Here is a 15,414-nt window from a genome sequence, read left to right on the forward strand (position 1 = left end):
TAGAAGACAGGGCAGAAGCATGGTGGGTTTAATGAAAATCTTTTTGGCAGAGAAGCATACCATTTTTTTCTTCAAGATGGCTACTGCTACTCTCTTGCCAAGGAAGCCTTGACCACTTCCCAGTTTTAATCATCCATGTCCCTTCTGTCATGAAAAGGAACCAAACCAAATCTCAACTTGTTCTGCCCCCCCACCTCACATAGGAAGACACACAAGCAAACGACGTCTACCAGTAATTTATTTTCACAAGCCGACCTGAATCTCTTTAGCAGATAAAAGTGCTGGCAGCTACTTTCCGAATGCCTGCCAAGTTTCTTATCACCTCTAGAAACAGGAGTCAGTATATCTGTAGTCCATCGCTGGAGCAACCAAGAGTTCAAAGAGTAGTCAGAAGTTGTTCACAAAGTCCAAACCTTAATTCCGAAAAATATCCCATCTGAAACTGACGATATGCAGTTTTTGTCTGTCACAGAGCCTGCAGAGCAACTCCACCCACTTTTATCCCCTGTGGGGCATGGCTCAGTGACTCAGCAATCTCTGGCCCTTCCACGCCTCTTTCTTGCTGCGCACGCCTCTCCCTCCGACGCTGCCTGGGATCAATCCAAGACTGATCTTCATCACTCCCTATTAGTGTGTGCTCCGACATGCCTTCCTCCTGGCCTTCAGCTGGAACCTGAGGCGTTGCCAGAAAGGAGGGTCCTGGAGAGGAAGGCCTTGTCAACTCCTCCCCATCACATTCAGAGTCATCTTCTTCCGTGAGGACAGGCTCGGGAGCCAGAGTCACAACACAACTGATATCACAAAGTGTTGTCCCAGTACTTCTGGTCATGTCTATGCAATGTTCAAACTCAAGGAAATATGAGTAACTTCACCGGCACGATACTGCACAATATCACACAGTGGTCTCTAGGTGGATTATTCTGTTCAACTTTCAACAAAAGTAGCAGGATATTCTGAATAAGCCCACTGGGGACATTAAGCTAACATAAGAAGCAATTTGCTCTCCTAAGCCCAAAAGTTAGGGTATTTCAAGGAGGGGTGTTTATTTATTTTTTATTTATTGGAATTTGTCAAACAAAAATGAGAACAAGAATAAGAGAATAAAAATACAATGACAGAGACAATAAGCACATTAGTGCACTTATGGATGCCCCTTCTACTGACCACTTAAGTATGAAGTAAGGTCCACAGCAGTCAATTTGTGACTGAAACTGAAAATTTGTAGCTGAGATAACTGAACCAGGTAGGGCATTCCACACTTTGACAACTCTATTACAGAAATTGTATTTTTTACAGTCAAGTTTAGAACGATTTACACTGAGTTTAAAGCTGTCATTTGCATGTGTATTATTGTGATTAAAACAGAAAAAGTCATTTACAAGCAAAACATTACTACGTATAATTTTATATGCAATACCTAGGTCTGACCTCAAGCGATACGGTTCTAAGTTTTCCAAATCGAGAATTTCAAGCCTAGTAGCATAAGGAATTCTACTGTGTACAGAAGAGTGCAAGATTTTTCTCATGAAGTACTTCTGAATCCGCTCGATTGTACTGATGTGAGATATATGGTAGAGATTCCAAACAGTTGAACAATACTTTTAAGATTGGTCCAGCATAAGTTTTATAAGCTCTAATTAGCAATACAATGTTTCCAGAAAAAATACTTCACAAAATTAAATTTACAACTCTTAATGCTTTTTTTAACAACGCTGTTACAGTGAGCTTTGGAGCATAAATCATCAGAGATAAGTACACCTTAACAAAGTGAGGGTCATCTGCTAGATCAATGCCACCTAGTTCATACTTGACATTTTGATTACATTTACCAATATGTAAGACAGAACATTTATTAATCGAAATTTGAAGTTGCCAAATAGATGACCATTCAGACACATAATCGAGATCATTTTGGAAAACAACAGAATTATCTGTAGAATTGAATAATTCTATGTCATTAGAAAAGAACGCAATGGCTATTAAGTTGATCACATAAATCGTTGATATGGAGAGAAAAAGTGTGGGACCTAAAATGCTGCCTTGCATAATACCACTGTTAACTGATGCAGGATTAGACAGTGTAGTATCAAACTGTTGATCTCCCTTGATTTGGAACATCCAGTCCAAAGTTTCCTGCAATACTTTTTCTGACCTATCACCAGATTTGTATTTTTAAAGTACAGAGGTATGCATGAGTTTGTGTATATTTCCCAATATATTGAAAAGGGATCCTCATTCCCTTACACAGTTTTATATTCAGAGATTTTTTTTTTAATTTGAATTTATATCCCACCCTTCTCCGAAGACTCAGGGCGGCTTACAATGTGTTAAGCAGTAGTCTTCATCCATTTGTATACAAAGTCAACTTAATTGCCCCCAACAATCTGGGTCCTCATTTTACCTACCTTATAAAGGATGGAAGGCTGAGTCAACCTTGGGCCTGGCATATATATATATGGCATGCATATTGCTTATTTCTGGGCAAACAAATACTGTTTTAGGATTTTTACCTGCTAAGCTGCACTTGTGGTTAATTTTTAGCTTATGATAGACTAAGATGCCTGGTTTCTTTTGAAAAATAGTACTGCCAAATGGCTCATAATCATCTTATCTAGATTATTAATAATTTTGGCAGATTTACTTTGCTTCCTTCAATGGGCCTTAATTACCTCATTGTTTAATAACTGCTGTAATGCAAAAAGGTCATCATTTGCTAACAACGCTCACAGCTGAGAAGGAATTTCACTTGATAAAAAGCCTCCTATGGTGGACTGATACATGGCAAGATGAATATGTTATGACTGAAATATCACTGAGGTCCATTAATATAATTAGCATATATATGCAAAATTATCACAATGTCTTACTCATTAAATCATCTGTGGTTGGAAGCAAAGGAATTCTGCTTTTTGCTATCATACTTAGCTATTCAGAATATCAATGAAAAAATAAATAAAATGGCCACTAGTTGTCATAGAATAATATTGCTGAATTAGTAACAGTTGTGTGGATAAATCTGTTCACTGAATTTTGATTTTAAAAAATTAGGGAAATTGTCACATCTTCAAATAATCCTGCGTTGATTGGGATAAAGATAACAATCCATTGAGTCAAACTCAACTTCTAGCAATTCCATGGAAAACAATTGGGATGAGGTTGGGATGACAAATACAGAACAACAACAGAAATTCTTTAACACTGCCTTTTTCAGGATTTCCTTTCCTTTCCAATCTACCCCATAGCTCTTTTTACAATGATCTCTCATCTAAATGCTGCCAAACTTGCTTAGCTTTTCTGGAAATTGGGATAGACTTTGAAAATAATTAGGGGGCAAACTGTAGAAATAAATATCCACATAAAAAGGAATGGAAGCAAAAGCAATTGAAATAACAGTGAATGAATTTACGTAAGGTATGTAACAATGTTTTGGGATCTTATTTCCTCCAATATCCTCTGCCTGGAAAAAAAACCTGCTTGGAACATATTCAACAAATCTTTAATCGTGATGTCCATTCTTAGCCCATGGCTACAGTTGTGCTTACCCTGACATGACCCAATAATGCCCCAAGCAATTTGTGGCCCAATATTGTAGCTTTTATTTAACAATAAGCCTGATTTATGCTTTAAATAAAAAAGAAGCCAACCATTTAGCTTCTGTAAAGAAGTATCCTTAAATGTCTTATTGGGTTTTCTGACAGAATCTTTTCAACTCATGTAAAATCCTCCTAGAAGGCAATTTGTATTGTATAGCAGATGAGAACAGAGCTCTTTTCACAATTCAGTAAATGTTCAAGTTTTTTTCTTCTTCTAGACTGTAATGAGTGAATAGGAACAGTAGCCAAAGAAGCTGAATTGGAACAAATTCAGGCCTGTTCTACCCTCCCAAATTATTCCAACATGCATGTCATAAATGCCCCTGTGCGCTGTATTGCCTACCCTAGGAATGGTTTCCTGTATCATCAGATGCCTCATGCCTTAGACCGATAATGGGGCAACTGGTTTGTTGGGTACACTGTTTGTGTGGAGCACCTTAGTGTGCATATCAACTGTGGTGTGTTGAACAACATTTGACTATGTGGCAATGAAAAACAGTGCACCATTGGCAATGGAAGAGATTTTTATCTGACTGCCATGGAAATGATGAGCTCCAGTGTGCTGGTGACAAAGACCATTTGAAAATTAATATTGAAAAGACTTTAAGGGATAAGAAGTAGATGGTGGCAGGTGCAAGGTCAGGCCAATATGCTGTTTTCACCATTGTCTTATGCAGGGGGGAAATGCTCCCAGTTTGGACCGACTCGTGCGATCCGGTAGCGATGGCAGCTGCTGGTTCGGAGGATCGGTAGCAAAATTCCCTGGCCCCGCCCCCCCACCTCTGCTGAGCCGCACCTCAGCAGAGGTTTTTTGTGTTTTTTTTTTACTTTTAAAAGCCGGTTTTTCTTCAGCCAAAAACAGCCTTTAAAAGTTAAAAAAAAAAGCCTTTGAGGATCCCGCCCCTCAGCTAAGATCTTTAAACTTTTTTTAAAAAAAATTTAAAGTCTCCTCTGGTGATCTCACCTGAGTTTCTCATCAGCAGAACCTTACTTGTACTCTTACTTGTAGAAAACATGTTTTCTACAAGTAAGAGTAGAAATTCTAATGCACTTACCTGATTACTGATGAACGCATGGCTTTTTTCCAAGCCCGAAAGCAGTTTCATTTTTAGCCCAGACAGAATCAATTGCTTAGCCAATCTATTTCCTCAGTGATCAACTAATGCTGGCTGGCTTTGCTGGCTGAGGAACTCTGGGAAATGAAGTCCACAATAAAATAAAATAATAAAATAAAATATATGTGCAGCTTTCTGAGATTTGGTGTGCTTCTGTAGTGTTTCACTCTAACTACACAAACACACAAAATCTCAGAAAGCTGTATGTGGCATTGTGTGTGTGTGTGTGTGAGAGAGAGAGAGAGAGAGAGTTGTGTTGTGTTGTGTTGTGTGTGTGTAAAGTGTGAAAGTTGGTTTTTGAGCTTTTTGTGGCTGTGTGAAATGTGAAGTGCAGTTGCTTTTACATTGTGTGTGAGTCAGCTGTGTTGTGTTGTGTGTGTTTAAAGTGTGAAAGTTGGTTTTTGGTACCTCTTATTGTTTTTTATACTTTGTTTATTATTTTTATTATTTATTGTTATTGGCCATGGCCACCCAGTCATCTGACCACCAAGCCATGCCCACCAATTAAGCCACCCCACAGAACTGGTAGGGAAAATTTTTAGATTTCACCCCTGGTCTTATGGCTCCTCTCTCCTGGTTCATCAATGCAGCCATTTTGCCTTCTGAGCAAAACTTGGGCAGGAGAATCAAATAGAGGGATTTGCAAATCTGCAGACTCTATGGCCAGATGGATTAGAGTTGATGGTAGGAGAGGAGTTTCTCACCTGAATAGGGCCTGTTTCCCAACTTACATGTGAGAGCCAGTAGGACGGTATGTAATTGAATCACCCTCATGATTATCTGGTGCTCATTGTGCAAGTGCCTGCCAAACTAGTGAGACTGGATGTGGTGGAAGGGAAGCTGAGGTCCCAAATGTGTGAAGGTTCCCCATTTTCTGGTTATATTGACATGGATGGATTATAATATCTTTTGGTTATTATTTGTATTTAATTTTTCATTTGTAGTGTTTAACTTTTTTGGTTGTTTTGATTATTTTATGATTGTTCACTGTCCAGATTCACTGGTTTGAGAAGTTTAGCTATTCACATTAAACAAAGAAAGAAAGACAGGAGAAGGAAAGGTCCTCTGTGTTTGTGTGGCTATGTTTGTGCAGGTGAATACAGAAAGAAAGTTAACAAACTCAACCTCTTCCTGACTTCTGAAGAGAAGAGGGAAAAAATCCTCCTTCCCTTCCTGTTCTCTTCAGCTATAATAATAATAATTTGACAAACTGTAATACTAAAACAGACCAAATTTGGAGCAAAAAGAAGCTATCACAAGATGATCAGGTTATCAATGAGCCTGCCTTTTTTTTTGCAAATTACTATTAAGATGCAAATTAAGATTTTCATTGTACAAAATCATTTCCTTAGCTTTTGATGGTATACATTGAAATTACCAATATAGCCTAGGTGAAATACAATAATTAAAAGAAAATCAAGAGAAAGAATAAGATTATAAGAAAGGCACCTGAGCAATCCAGCCAGTTATTTGGAAGACTCCATTGCATCAAATGCCCAACATTTGTCAAATAGAATTGGTAAGTGTTCAGAGACAAATATTAAATGTATTTTTTTCTTTTTTCTTAAAACCTCTTTTTCAGTCTACTGCTTCTCTCCATGTTGTGATAAGTCCTGCCTGAGCCTCATAAATCTTTTATTGAGTATTGACTATCCATTTGTAATGCTGCCTCTATTGTGTAAATAAAGTCCTGAAATTCCTTCCTGTGATTGTATTACCATTGTACAAGCACATCTTCCATTAACCAGAGTACCAGGATTAAATAATATTCAAGTGTTATCACTTGGGCAGCATCCTTTTTCCCCTACTGTTCCACTTGTATAATAATTATGCAGTTTAAAATTGAATGTATGAAAGCATGCTGTTTCTTGTCTTGATCATTGAACAGGAGTGCTATTTTGATCAATCCTTTGATTATTTACTCTGTAGGATTCCAGATCACAGCACATCCCATGGATCGAATTATATCTCCAGTCAATATTTTGAATGCAGTATTTTTTTTTCTTGCTGCATTCTCTCCTAGGAGGTCAGATCACAACCAGAAATAAAGAAATATATGTAACCATATATTTATTCAAAATCTCTGCATGTTTTCAAAATCTCACTTCTGTGTGTGTGTATGTGCAGGCAACACAAGAATAGTTCTAGGGAAAAATAAGAAAGTCTCAGCAATGGAAAGAAAGCCTGGCGAAATTACTTCTACTGATATATAAAAATCCCTAAGTAACTGATGTACTATTTTCAAAAGTCTCTTCCTCAGACAATATTTTTAGCTCTAATTTTTGAACTGCAATATTCCACAGTGTTGCACGCAATGGCTGCAACCGCCCTTTTAGTACAAGAATCAGAAAAATTAACCTTAGCACAAAATCTATGTGTTCAAAGTGCTGTACAGGGTGAAGGAGGTGATGGAACACTTTTTGGATGACAAGTGGCAGGCAAGCTAAATACCAGACCCTCTTATTAGATGCACCTGCAGTAATGTTGAAAGTTTGTAACATCCTGAATTCGCCAACTTTACTGCCTCAATTGGAGACCGTGAAGTCTTATGATTGCAACTAGGTATTGGATGAAATTTATGCTAGCCGACCAAATTTGGGAGACACTTCCCCCTCTCAAATGCAGAGGTGAACTATTACACAGATGGAAGTAGCTATATGGAACGGGGAGTGAGAAGAGCTCAGTGTGCAATTGTTACCCTTTGGGAAGAGGTTTAGGCATCCTGCCACCGGGAACATTGACCCAGTTGGCAAAGTCGATTGCGCTTATTCGAGCCTTACAGTTGGCAGAAGGGAAGGTTGTTAATATCTACACTGATACTAAATATGCTTTTGGAGCACTCCACGCACATGGGGTAATTTGGAGAGAAAGCAGGATTCTTACTGCGCAAGGGAAGCCTGTGAAATATGGAAAACAGGCTGAGCAGTAACTAAGCCCTTACGAGTGCCAGTAATACATGTGAGGGGCCATTCTAAGAAAGTCGGAATAGGGCAGCCGATCAAAAAGGCAAAAGAGGCAGCACTACGCCCTGCAGTATCAGTTTATGCCTTTGTACCTCAAGAGCCCACCGTTCTATGTGAAGCACCATGCTATACTGAAAAAGAAGAACAACAAGTTAAGTCTCTGAATGCTGAAAAGGGAACGATGGGTGATATAGAGTGGGAGAAAGGGCAATATTTCCAAAAGCAGCATTAAATTGCATGAGGATACACACTGGGAAGAGAGCTTTAGGAGATTTTGTGACTCAATATCTGTTTGCCCCAAGATTATGTGCAAGTGATGTGGCACAGAGATGCTTGGTGTATATGAAAAATGATCCTAGAAATGCAAGGAAACCACCAATGGGAATTTAGGTCAAAGGTAAATTATTCAGGAGTTATTTGGGAGATGGATTTCGCCAAGCTACCCCATAAGCACACCTTTAAATATTTGTTGGTATATGTGTTTACTTTCTTGGACTGGGTGGAAGCTTTTCCATGCAAAACCAATAAAGATAAGGAAGTGGTGAGAGTACTATTAAAAGAAATTATTCCTAGAGTTGGCATTCCCTGGAAGATTGGATCAGATAATGGGCCCCATTTTGCTGCACAAATATATAAATCAGTAATGCAACAATTGGGGATAATTTGGAAACTACATTCTGTTTACCACTCAGAGAGTAGAGGATCGGCTGAGAAAACCTGTGGATTCCTCTTCAAAAGGCACTTGGCCAAGATCTGTCAAGAAACACATTTGGCTTGGACCCAAACTTTGCCCATAGCTTTACTCAGATTATGGATTTCACCAAAGAAAAGGCTAGGGATTAGTCCATTTCAAATTCTATACAGATGCCTATACCCTTTCTTTCAAGGACTTGGTGGACAGGAAACCATAATGGGAGATTCATCTTAAAGATAATCTTAAAGATTATTTGGTCCAATTCTCTCTGGTAGTGGAAACTTTATCTCACTATTTACAGGAGAATCTTCTGCCCAGCCTTGATCAACCAGTACATGAAATTCATCAGGAGATTGAGTATTTGTGAAATCCACTGGAAGCACCTTGGAAGAAAAGCAGAAGGGACCATTTGAGGTGTTGTTAATTACCTACACATCAGTGGAGGTTGATGGCCTGAGGTCTTGGATACACCACACAGGGCTTAAGAAGACTCCAGACCAGTGGACTGTGATACCAGCATCCTCAGACCCTGAATTAGGGCTGATTATTATTATTTTTTGCATAAAAGAATTAAAAAAGACTTAGCTTGTTAAGGGTGAAATTGGATTGATGGGTGGTTCCCTATTGCCCAAGGTAGTGACAATATGGGTAATCACTGAACCCCTTCTTGACTGGATCTTTAGGAAGCAACAAGGACTGTGACCTTTTGATTCTATCCCAGGGCCTCTACCAATTGTTAGGGCTTCTGTGTATATGTATGTTAAATAAGAACCCATTGCATAGGCAGAACCCCTAACAGGAAGTCTCTTAGTGGGCACACAAAAATACTGCCTTTGAGTATAATCTTTCATACAATCAAAAACCCTACTGGACACAGCAGGAGCAGATAATGCAAGATGCAGGCCTCATATGGTGATGTATTAACCCTATGTTCGTTGATTCTTTTTTGGCTACATCAGGTGAAAGGTGTGCTATGGTATGGCTACAGTAATACCTTTCTTGGTAGGGCAGAAACAGTGGCAGCTGCACTCAATTTCCCCAGTGCTGGATTTGTAAGGGCCCTACAGAGTCCATCTGGCCCTGGAAGACTATACCACTGCACCCAGATATTTGACTCTACCACCAAATTACACTCAGATGAGGATAAATGCACTGGGGAGGGACATCCCTGGATGTTACATCAGGTCCCAGAGGGCATCTTCTGTTTAAATAAAACCCATGTCCAGGGTCACTTTTGGGGACAGCAAATGCCTCTGGACTCAATCCTTTGAATCTGATTTTCTTCATATACTATCTCTTAATTGTAGTTGCCTATGTTCTAAATCTGAAACCTTGTTCCAATGAGGAGAATACTTCTGTAGATCAAGCTAAATGTGAAAAATTTAATGCCCTGCCCTGGTCCTATTAGACCTCTCAGCGGCTTTTGATACCATCGACCATGGTATCCTGCTGCGCCGGTTGGAGGGGTTGGGAGTGGGAGGCACCGTTTATCGGTGGTTCTCCTACCTCTCTGATTGGACGCAGACGGTGTTGACAGGGGGGCAGAGATCGACTCCAAGGTGCCTCATGTGTGGGGTGCCGCAGGGGTCGATTCTCTCACCCCTCCTGTTCAACATCTATATGAAGCCGCTGGGTGAGATCATCAGTGGCTTTGGGGTGTGATACCAACTGTATGCTGATGACACCCAGCTGTACTTTTCCACCCCGGGCCACCCCAGTGAAGCTGTCGAAGTGCTGTCCCGGTGTCTGGAAGCCGTACGGGTCTGGATGGGGAGGAACAGGCTCAAACTTAATCCCTCCAAGACAGAGTGGCTGTGGATGCCGGCACCTCGGTACAGTCAGCTGCAGATGCGGCTGCCTGTCGGGAGTGAATCATTGGCCCCGATGGAGAAGGTACGCAACTTGGGCGTGCTCCTGGATGGTCGGTTGTCCTTTGAAGACCATTTGGCGACCGTCTCCAGGAGAGCATTTTATCAGGTTCGCCTGATCCGCCAGTTGCGTCCCTTCCTGGACCGGGATGCCTTATGCACAGTCACTCATGCTCTCATTACCTCTCGCCTGGACTACTGCAATGCTCTCTACATGGGGCTCCCCTTGAAGAGCACCCGGAGACTTCAGCTAGTTCAGAATGCGGCTGCGCGGGTTATTGAGGGAGCGTCTCGGAGCTCCCACATAACACCTATCCTGCGCAGACTGCACTGGCTACCTGTTGTTTTCCGGGTGCGCTTCAAGGTATTGGTTACCACCTTTAAAGCGCTCCATGGCTTAGGACCGGGCTATCTACGGGACTGCCTACTGCTGGCTTCTATCTCCCATCGTCCGGTACGCTCCCACAGAGAGGGACTCCTCAGGGTGCCGTCAGCCAAACAGTGTCGACTGGCGGCCCCCAGGGGGAGGGCCTTCTCTGTGGGAGCTCCGACCCTGTGGAACGAACTTCCCCTCGGACTTCGACAATTACCTGACCTTAGGACCTTTCACCGCGAACTTAAAACTTATTTATTTCGTATGGCTGGACTAGCCTGATTTTTATTTTTATTGGATGGGTTTTTAAAAGTTTGTTATTTTACGGGGGAGTACGTTTTTTAACATTTTGGGATTTAAATTAGTTTTTTAAGGGATGTTTTTAATTATTATGTGTATTTATATTTTATCTGCCTGCTCACCACTCTGAGTCCTTCGGGAGAAGGGCGGTATACAAATTAAAATATTATTATTATGGCTTCTGGTGGCTCCGCTCTCTCCGAAGGACGCCCTAAGGGCACCCGCGCTGGGATTCTGTAAAAGCCGGCGAAATCAACGGCTGAAAGTACCTTCCCCGGTAAGGAGAAGGGAAAGAGCAGAAGAGGGAAGGGTAGAGCTCTCTCTAGAGGCCCCGATTTTGGAACTCGAAAGGGAAAGTTCCCTGGAATTCCTTCTGCAAAGCTCCAGCCCCAGTGTGTTTCTGCTTTAAGCAGACAGAGAAGAGAGCGACCACTTCTGCTTCAATTGATTGTTATGGATATTTATAAGCAGACGGAATAAAACACAGGAGATCAGTCATTTAAATTGCAAGTATTAAATCTGACTTCTATTTTTTCTTTTAAAAAAATATTAATTTTTTTTTCTCTCATCTACAATCAACACAATGAAATAAAATGGCGTTTACTTGTTGAGAAAGTGAAACTGAATGGAGATTTTATCTTATTGTACTGGACTGTGGATTGTTGGATTATTTTAGTTTGTTTAAGTATTTCATAAGGGGATTTTCAGCAAGAACTTTGCCATGAAGGTTTTTTCAGAAGAATGGATTCGTGACTTTATACAGGATTATACAGAAAGAATGTATTTAATTATTCAACAATACGAATTGGAAAAAAATGGAGGCGTTTTGGATGAGAGTTTGGAGGAAATTAACCAAAGTAATCAGGACTTGGAATATGGAATGGATGTAAAGAAGCCTTTTTTAAAAAGTTTGGATGAAAAGCCTGAAGTTGTGCTACAGGAGGCTGTCTCCCGAAATGGAAAAATTCACAGGGTTAATGCTTTCCAAGAGTTCTCTTTTCGGATTGAGGGAATATACGGCAGTAACTCGTGGATTCTTGGACATAAGGAACTATTAGGAAATATTGTGACTGACTTTTCAAAAGGAGTAATGAAGGAAAGACAGAGACTAATGCATCAAAAATGGCAAGAGACAAAAGTATCATTTTTGAAAGAATTTTTTTTTTTGAAATATTAACAGAAAAAGATTTTAGCCTTTCTGAAAGACAATACGTAAGGAAGATTTGGAAGAAATGGGTTGATTATATGTTTTATAACCATCATAAAAGACTAGATATTTGGATTTATACTGGATTTTGACGAGGAAGGACTAAAGTTGAACAGATATTGTAATTTCCCTGTATTGAAATTCTATAATCTGTTGTATTGAATTTTAAATAGAATATTCTCGAAAGATCTTATGTAAGAAAGACTTGGGGGGAAAATTATATGGTTATAGAAGTTATAAGGGAGATATTCTCTGAATTGGATTGGATTTTTATGCTTTAGCTGGTTTTAAATATTTTAGGATTAATTTGTTCTACTGATCTATATATTTTATTACTGTTTATTGTTAATTTTTTGAAGGATTTTGGTTATGTAAGGAGGAAGTCAGAGCTAGAGAGGGAGAATTGGTATAATAGTTTTGGGAAAAAAATTTTTTTTAGCATATGGTTGTTTTATTTTTAACTATACCTTGTGTTTGTTCCGGGAAGCCAGGGGAGGGGTTGTGAAGGAGAGGGGTTGGGGGAAAGGGGAATTTTTTTTGTAAAACTTTTTGAATAAAAATATATATATATTATTATTATTATTATTATTATTATTATTATTATTATTATTATTATTATTATTATTATTATTATTATTAATGGTAAAAGGGAAATCATTATGGAACTACCCTAGGGCTGGAAGCATAAAGTGGAACTTTTGTCCATGGGTGGATGGAAGATCAGTCTAATCAGGACATCCGTTGTATTAAGGACATTGAATGACCTCTGCGGCATTGTCACAGTAACCTCCTATGGTCACCCCTAGGGGGAGATACCCAATGAAAGTCCTATTTATGACAACGCTCACTTGTGGCCATATAAAACCTGTGGAAGAGCAAACATGACAGGGTCATTCAGATCAAACAAAATTAGATTTTACCTGCTGTGGAACCAACATTTTACATTTTCTAATTCCATTTATTTCCTCCCTCCTTTCTCCCTCCCTCTATCCTCCCCTTACAAATCTCAAAGCCTTAAAATCTCTTCATAGATTAAGTACATATAATTATATGCACATCCAGAATCAATAAATAATTTATTTTAAAATTCAAATTTCAGACTAACAAAATTTGTATTATTAGTGATTAAATGTCACATCATACCATTTTCTAATACTGTAATATTGTAATGTCCTTCCTGTCAAAGACTACTTCAGCTTTAATTGCAATAATACAAGGGCAACCAATAGATTTAAACTTAATGTTAACCGCTTTAATCTAGATTGCAGAAAATATGACTTCTGTAACAGAATCATCAGTGTTTGGAATACTTTACCTGACTCTTCCCATAATCCTAAAAGCTTTAACCAAAAACTTTCTACTATTGACCTCACCCCATTCCTAAGAGGACCATAAGGGGCATGCATAAGCGCACAAACGTGCCTACCGTTCCTGTCCTATTGTTTTTCTTTTCTTCTTCCTATATATATATATGCTTATACCTCCTAACATTTACTCATATATGTGTTTATATACTATATAATCTTTTTGTATGCTGTTGTGACAAAATAAATAAATAAATAAATAAAAATAATACAGTCTTCAACATGCTTTATATATTTAGTGGAGCAATCTAACCCCTGTTGCCAGTTTTGGAGAAAAATTGCTCCAAAATTCTTCTTGGAAAATGTTTATAAAATAAACCACAATTGGCTGATGGATGGATGAATAAAAATAACATTTGATTTTATTAAAAACAGCATCTGGAAATATTCAAAAACATTTTTGTAACTAGAAGAAACAACAGTTAATACTCTCCTTTCCAAATTTCATTTATTAAAAGGTAGAAAAGTTGTTAGTAGAAAGTATGATAAGAAATGTAAGGATTTAAGAATATTTAAGAAATGAATGCAAGGATATTTAGGAAATGAATGCAAATGTCTGAACGGGTGAAATATCTGACTTAAGGTATATCTATGACATAGTTATATAACTGAAGAAAAAATAAGAAGGAAAGCAACATAGCAAGAGATTAAAGTTTATTCGTGCTTTACATACCTGTAGCATCCCTGTAAAATAAAAATGATATTGCATTATTATTAACATTAAAGTCTTTTCCCATTTGATCTTCTAATTATATTTTCCTACATAATTGATAAATTATCAATTATCTATAAATCTATTTAATAGAATAAGAGTTGGAATAGAAGTCTTGGAGGTCTTCTAGTCCAACCCTGTTTAAGCAGAAGATCCTTATCATTTCAGAAAAATGTCAGTCCAGTCTCTTTTTAAAAGCCTTCAGTAATGGAATAGCCATTTCTGAAGTCAAGCTGTTCCATGGATTTATTGCCTTCACAGTCAGGAAATTTCTCCTTAGAAAGCAACCGCTAGGTTGCTTCTCTCCTTGATTAGCTTTCATCCATTGCTTCTTGTCTTGCTTTGCCCTTCCTCTGCTTTGAAAATAAATTAATGCCCTCTTCTTTCTGGCAGCTCCTCAAATATTGTTACACTGCTATCATGTCACCCCAATCCTTCTTTTCACTAGATGAAACATACCTAATTTCTGCAACTGTTCTTTGTATCTTTTAGCCTTCAGCCCGCTAACCATTTTTGTTGCTCTTCTTTGCACTCTCTCCAGAGTCTCAACATCTTGTTTATATTATAGTGACCAAACCGGACGCAGTATTCCACGTATGGCCATTCGTTTTTCTTGCCTAAGTGTAAAACCCTACTTTTCTCACCACTGAATTTCATTTTGTTAGATAGGGCCCAGCGTTCAGGTCTGTCAACATCCATCTGGATCTTGGGTCTATCTTCTGTTGGGTATTGCTGCAGGCTTGGTGTCATCTGCAGATCTGATGATTTTCCTTTCTATTCTTTCATCTAAATTTATAAGATATTGAAGCCTCAAATAAAACCTTGGGGTACCCCACTGATTACTGCATATAGACATAATTCCCTTAAAGACTATATATTGAGTGCAGTTTGTTAGCCAGTTACAAATTCATCTGGCAGCGATGCTGTCTATCCCACATTTTTCTAGCTTACCAAGAAGGAGGTTATCTACTCTGTGAAATACCTTACTGAAATCCAAGAATGTCCACAGCCTTTCACTGATGCACTAATTTAGTCACTTTGTGAAAGAATGAAATAAGATTTGTTTGGCATGATCTGTTTTTGACAAATCCATATTGGATTCTGGTTATAACTTTGTTTGCTTCTAAGTGTTTATAGATCTGTTGCTTGATTATCTTTTCCAACATCCTCTAAGGTATTGATGTCAGGCTGATTAGTCTGTAGTTTCCTGAATCTGTTTTTTTTT

Source organism: Ahaetulla prasina, chromosome 4 (assembly GCF_028640845.1).
Source record: "Ahaetulla prasina isolate Xishuangbanna chromosome 4, ASM2864084v1, whole genome shotgun sequence".
NCBI lineage: Eukaryota > Metazoa > Chordata > Lepidosauria > Squamata > Colubridae > Ahaetulla > Ahaetulla prasina.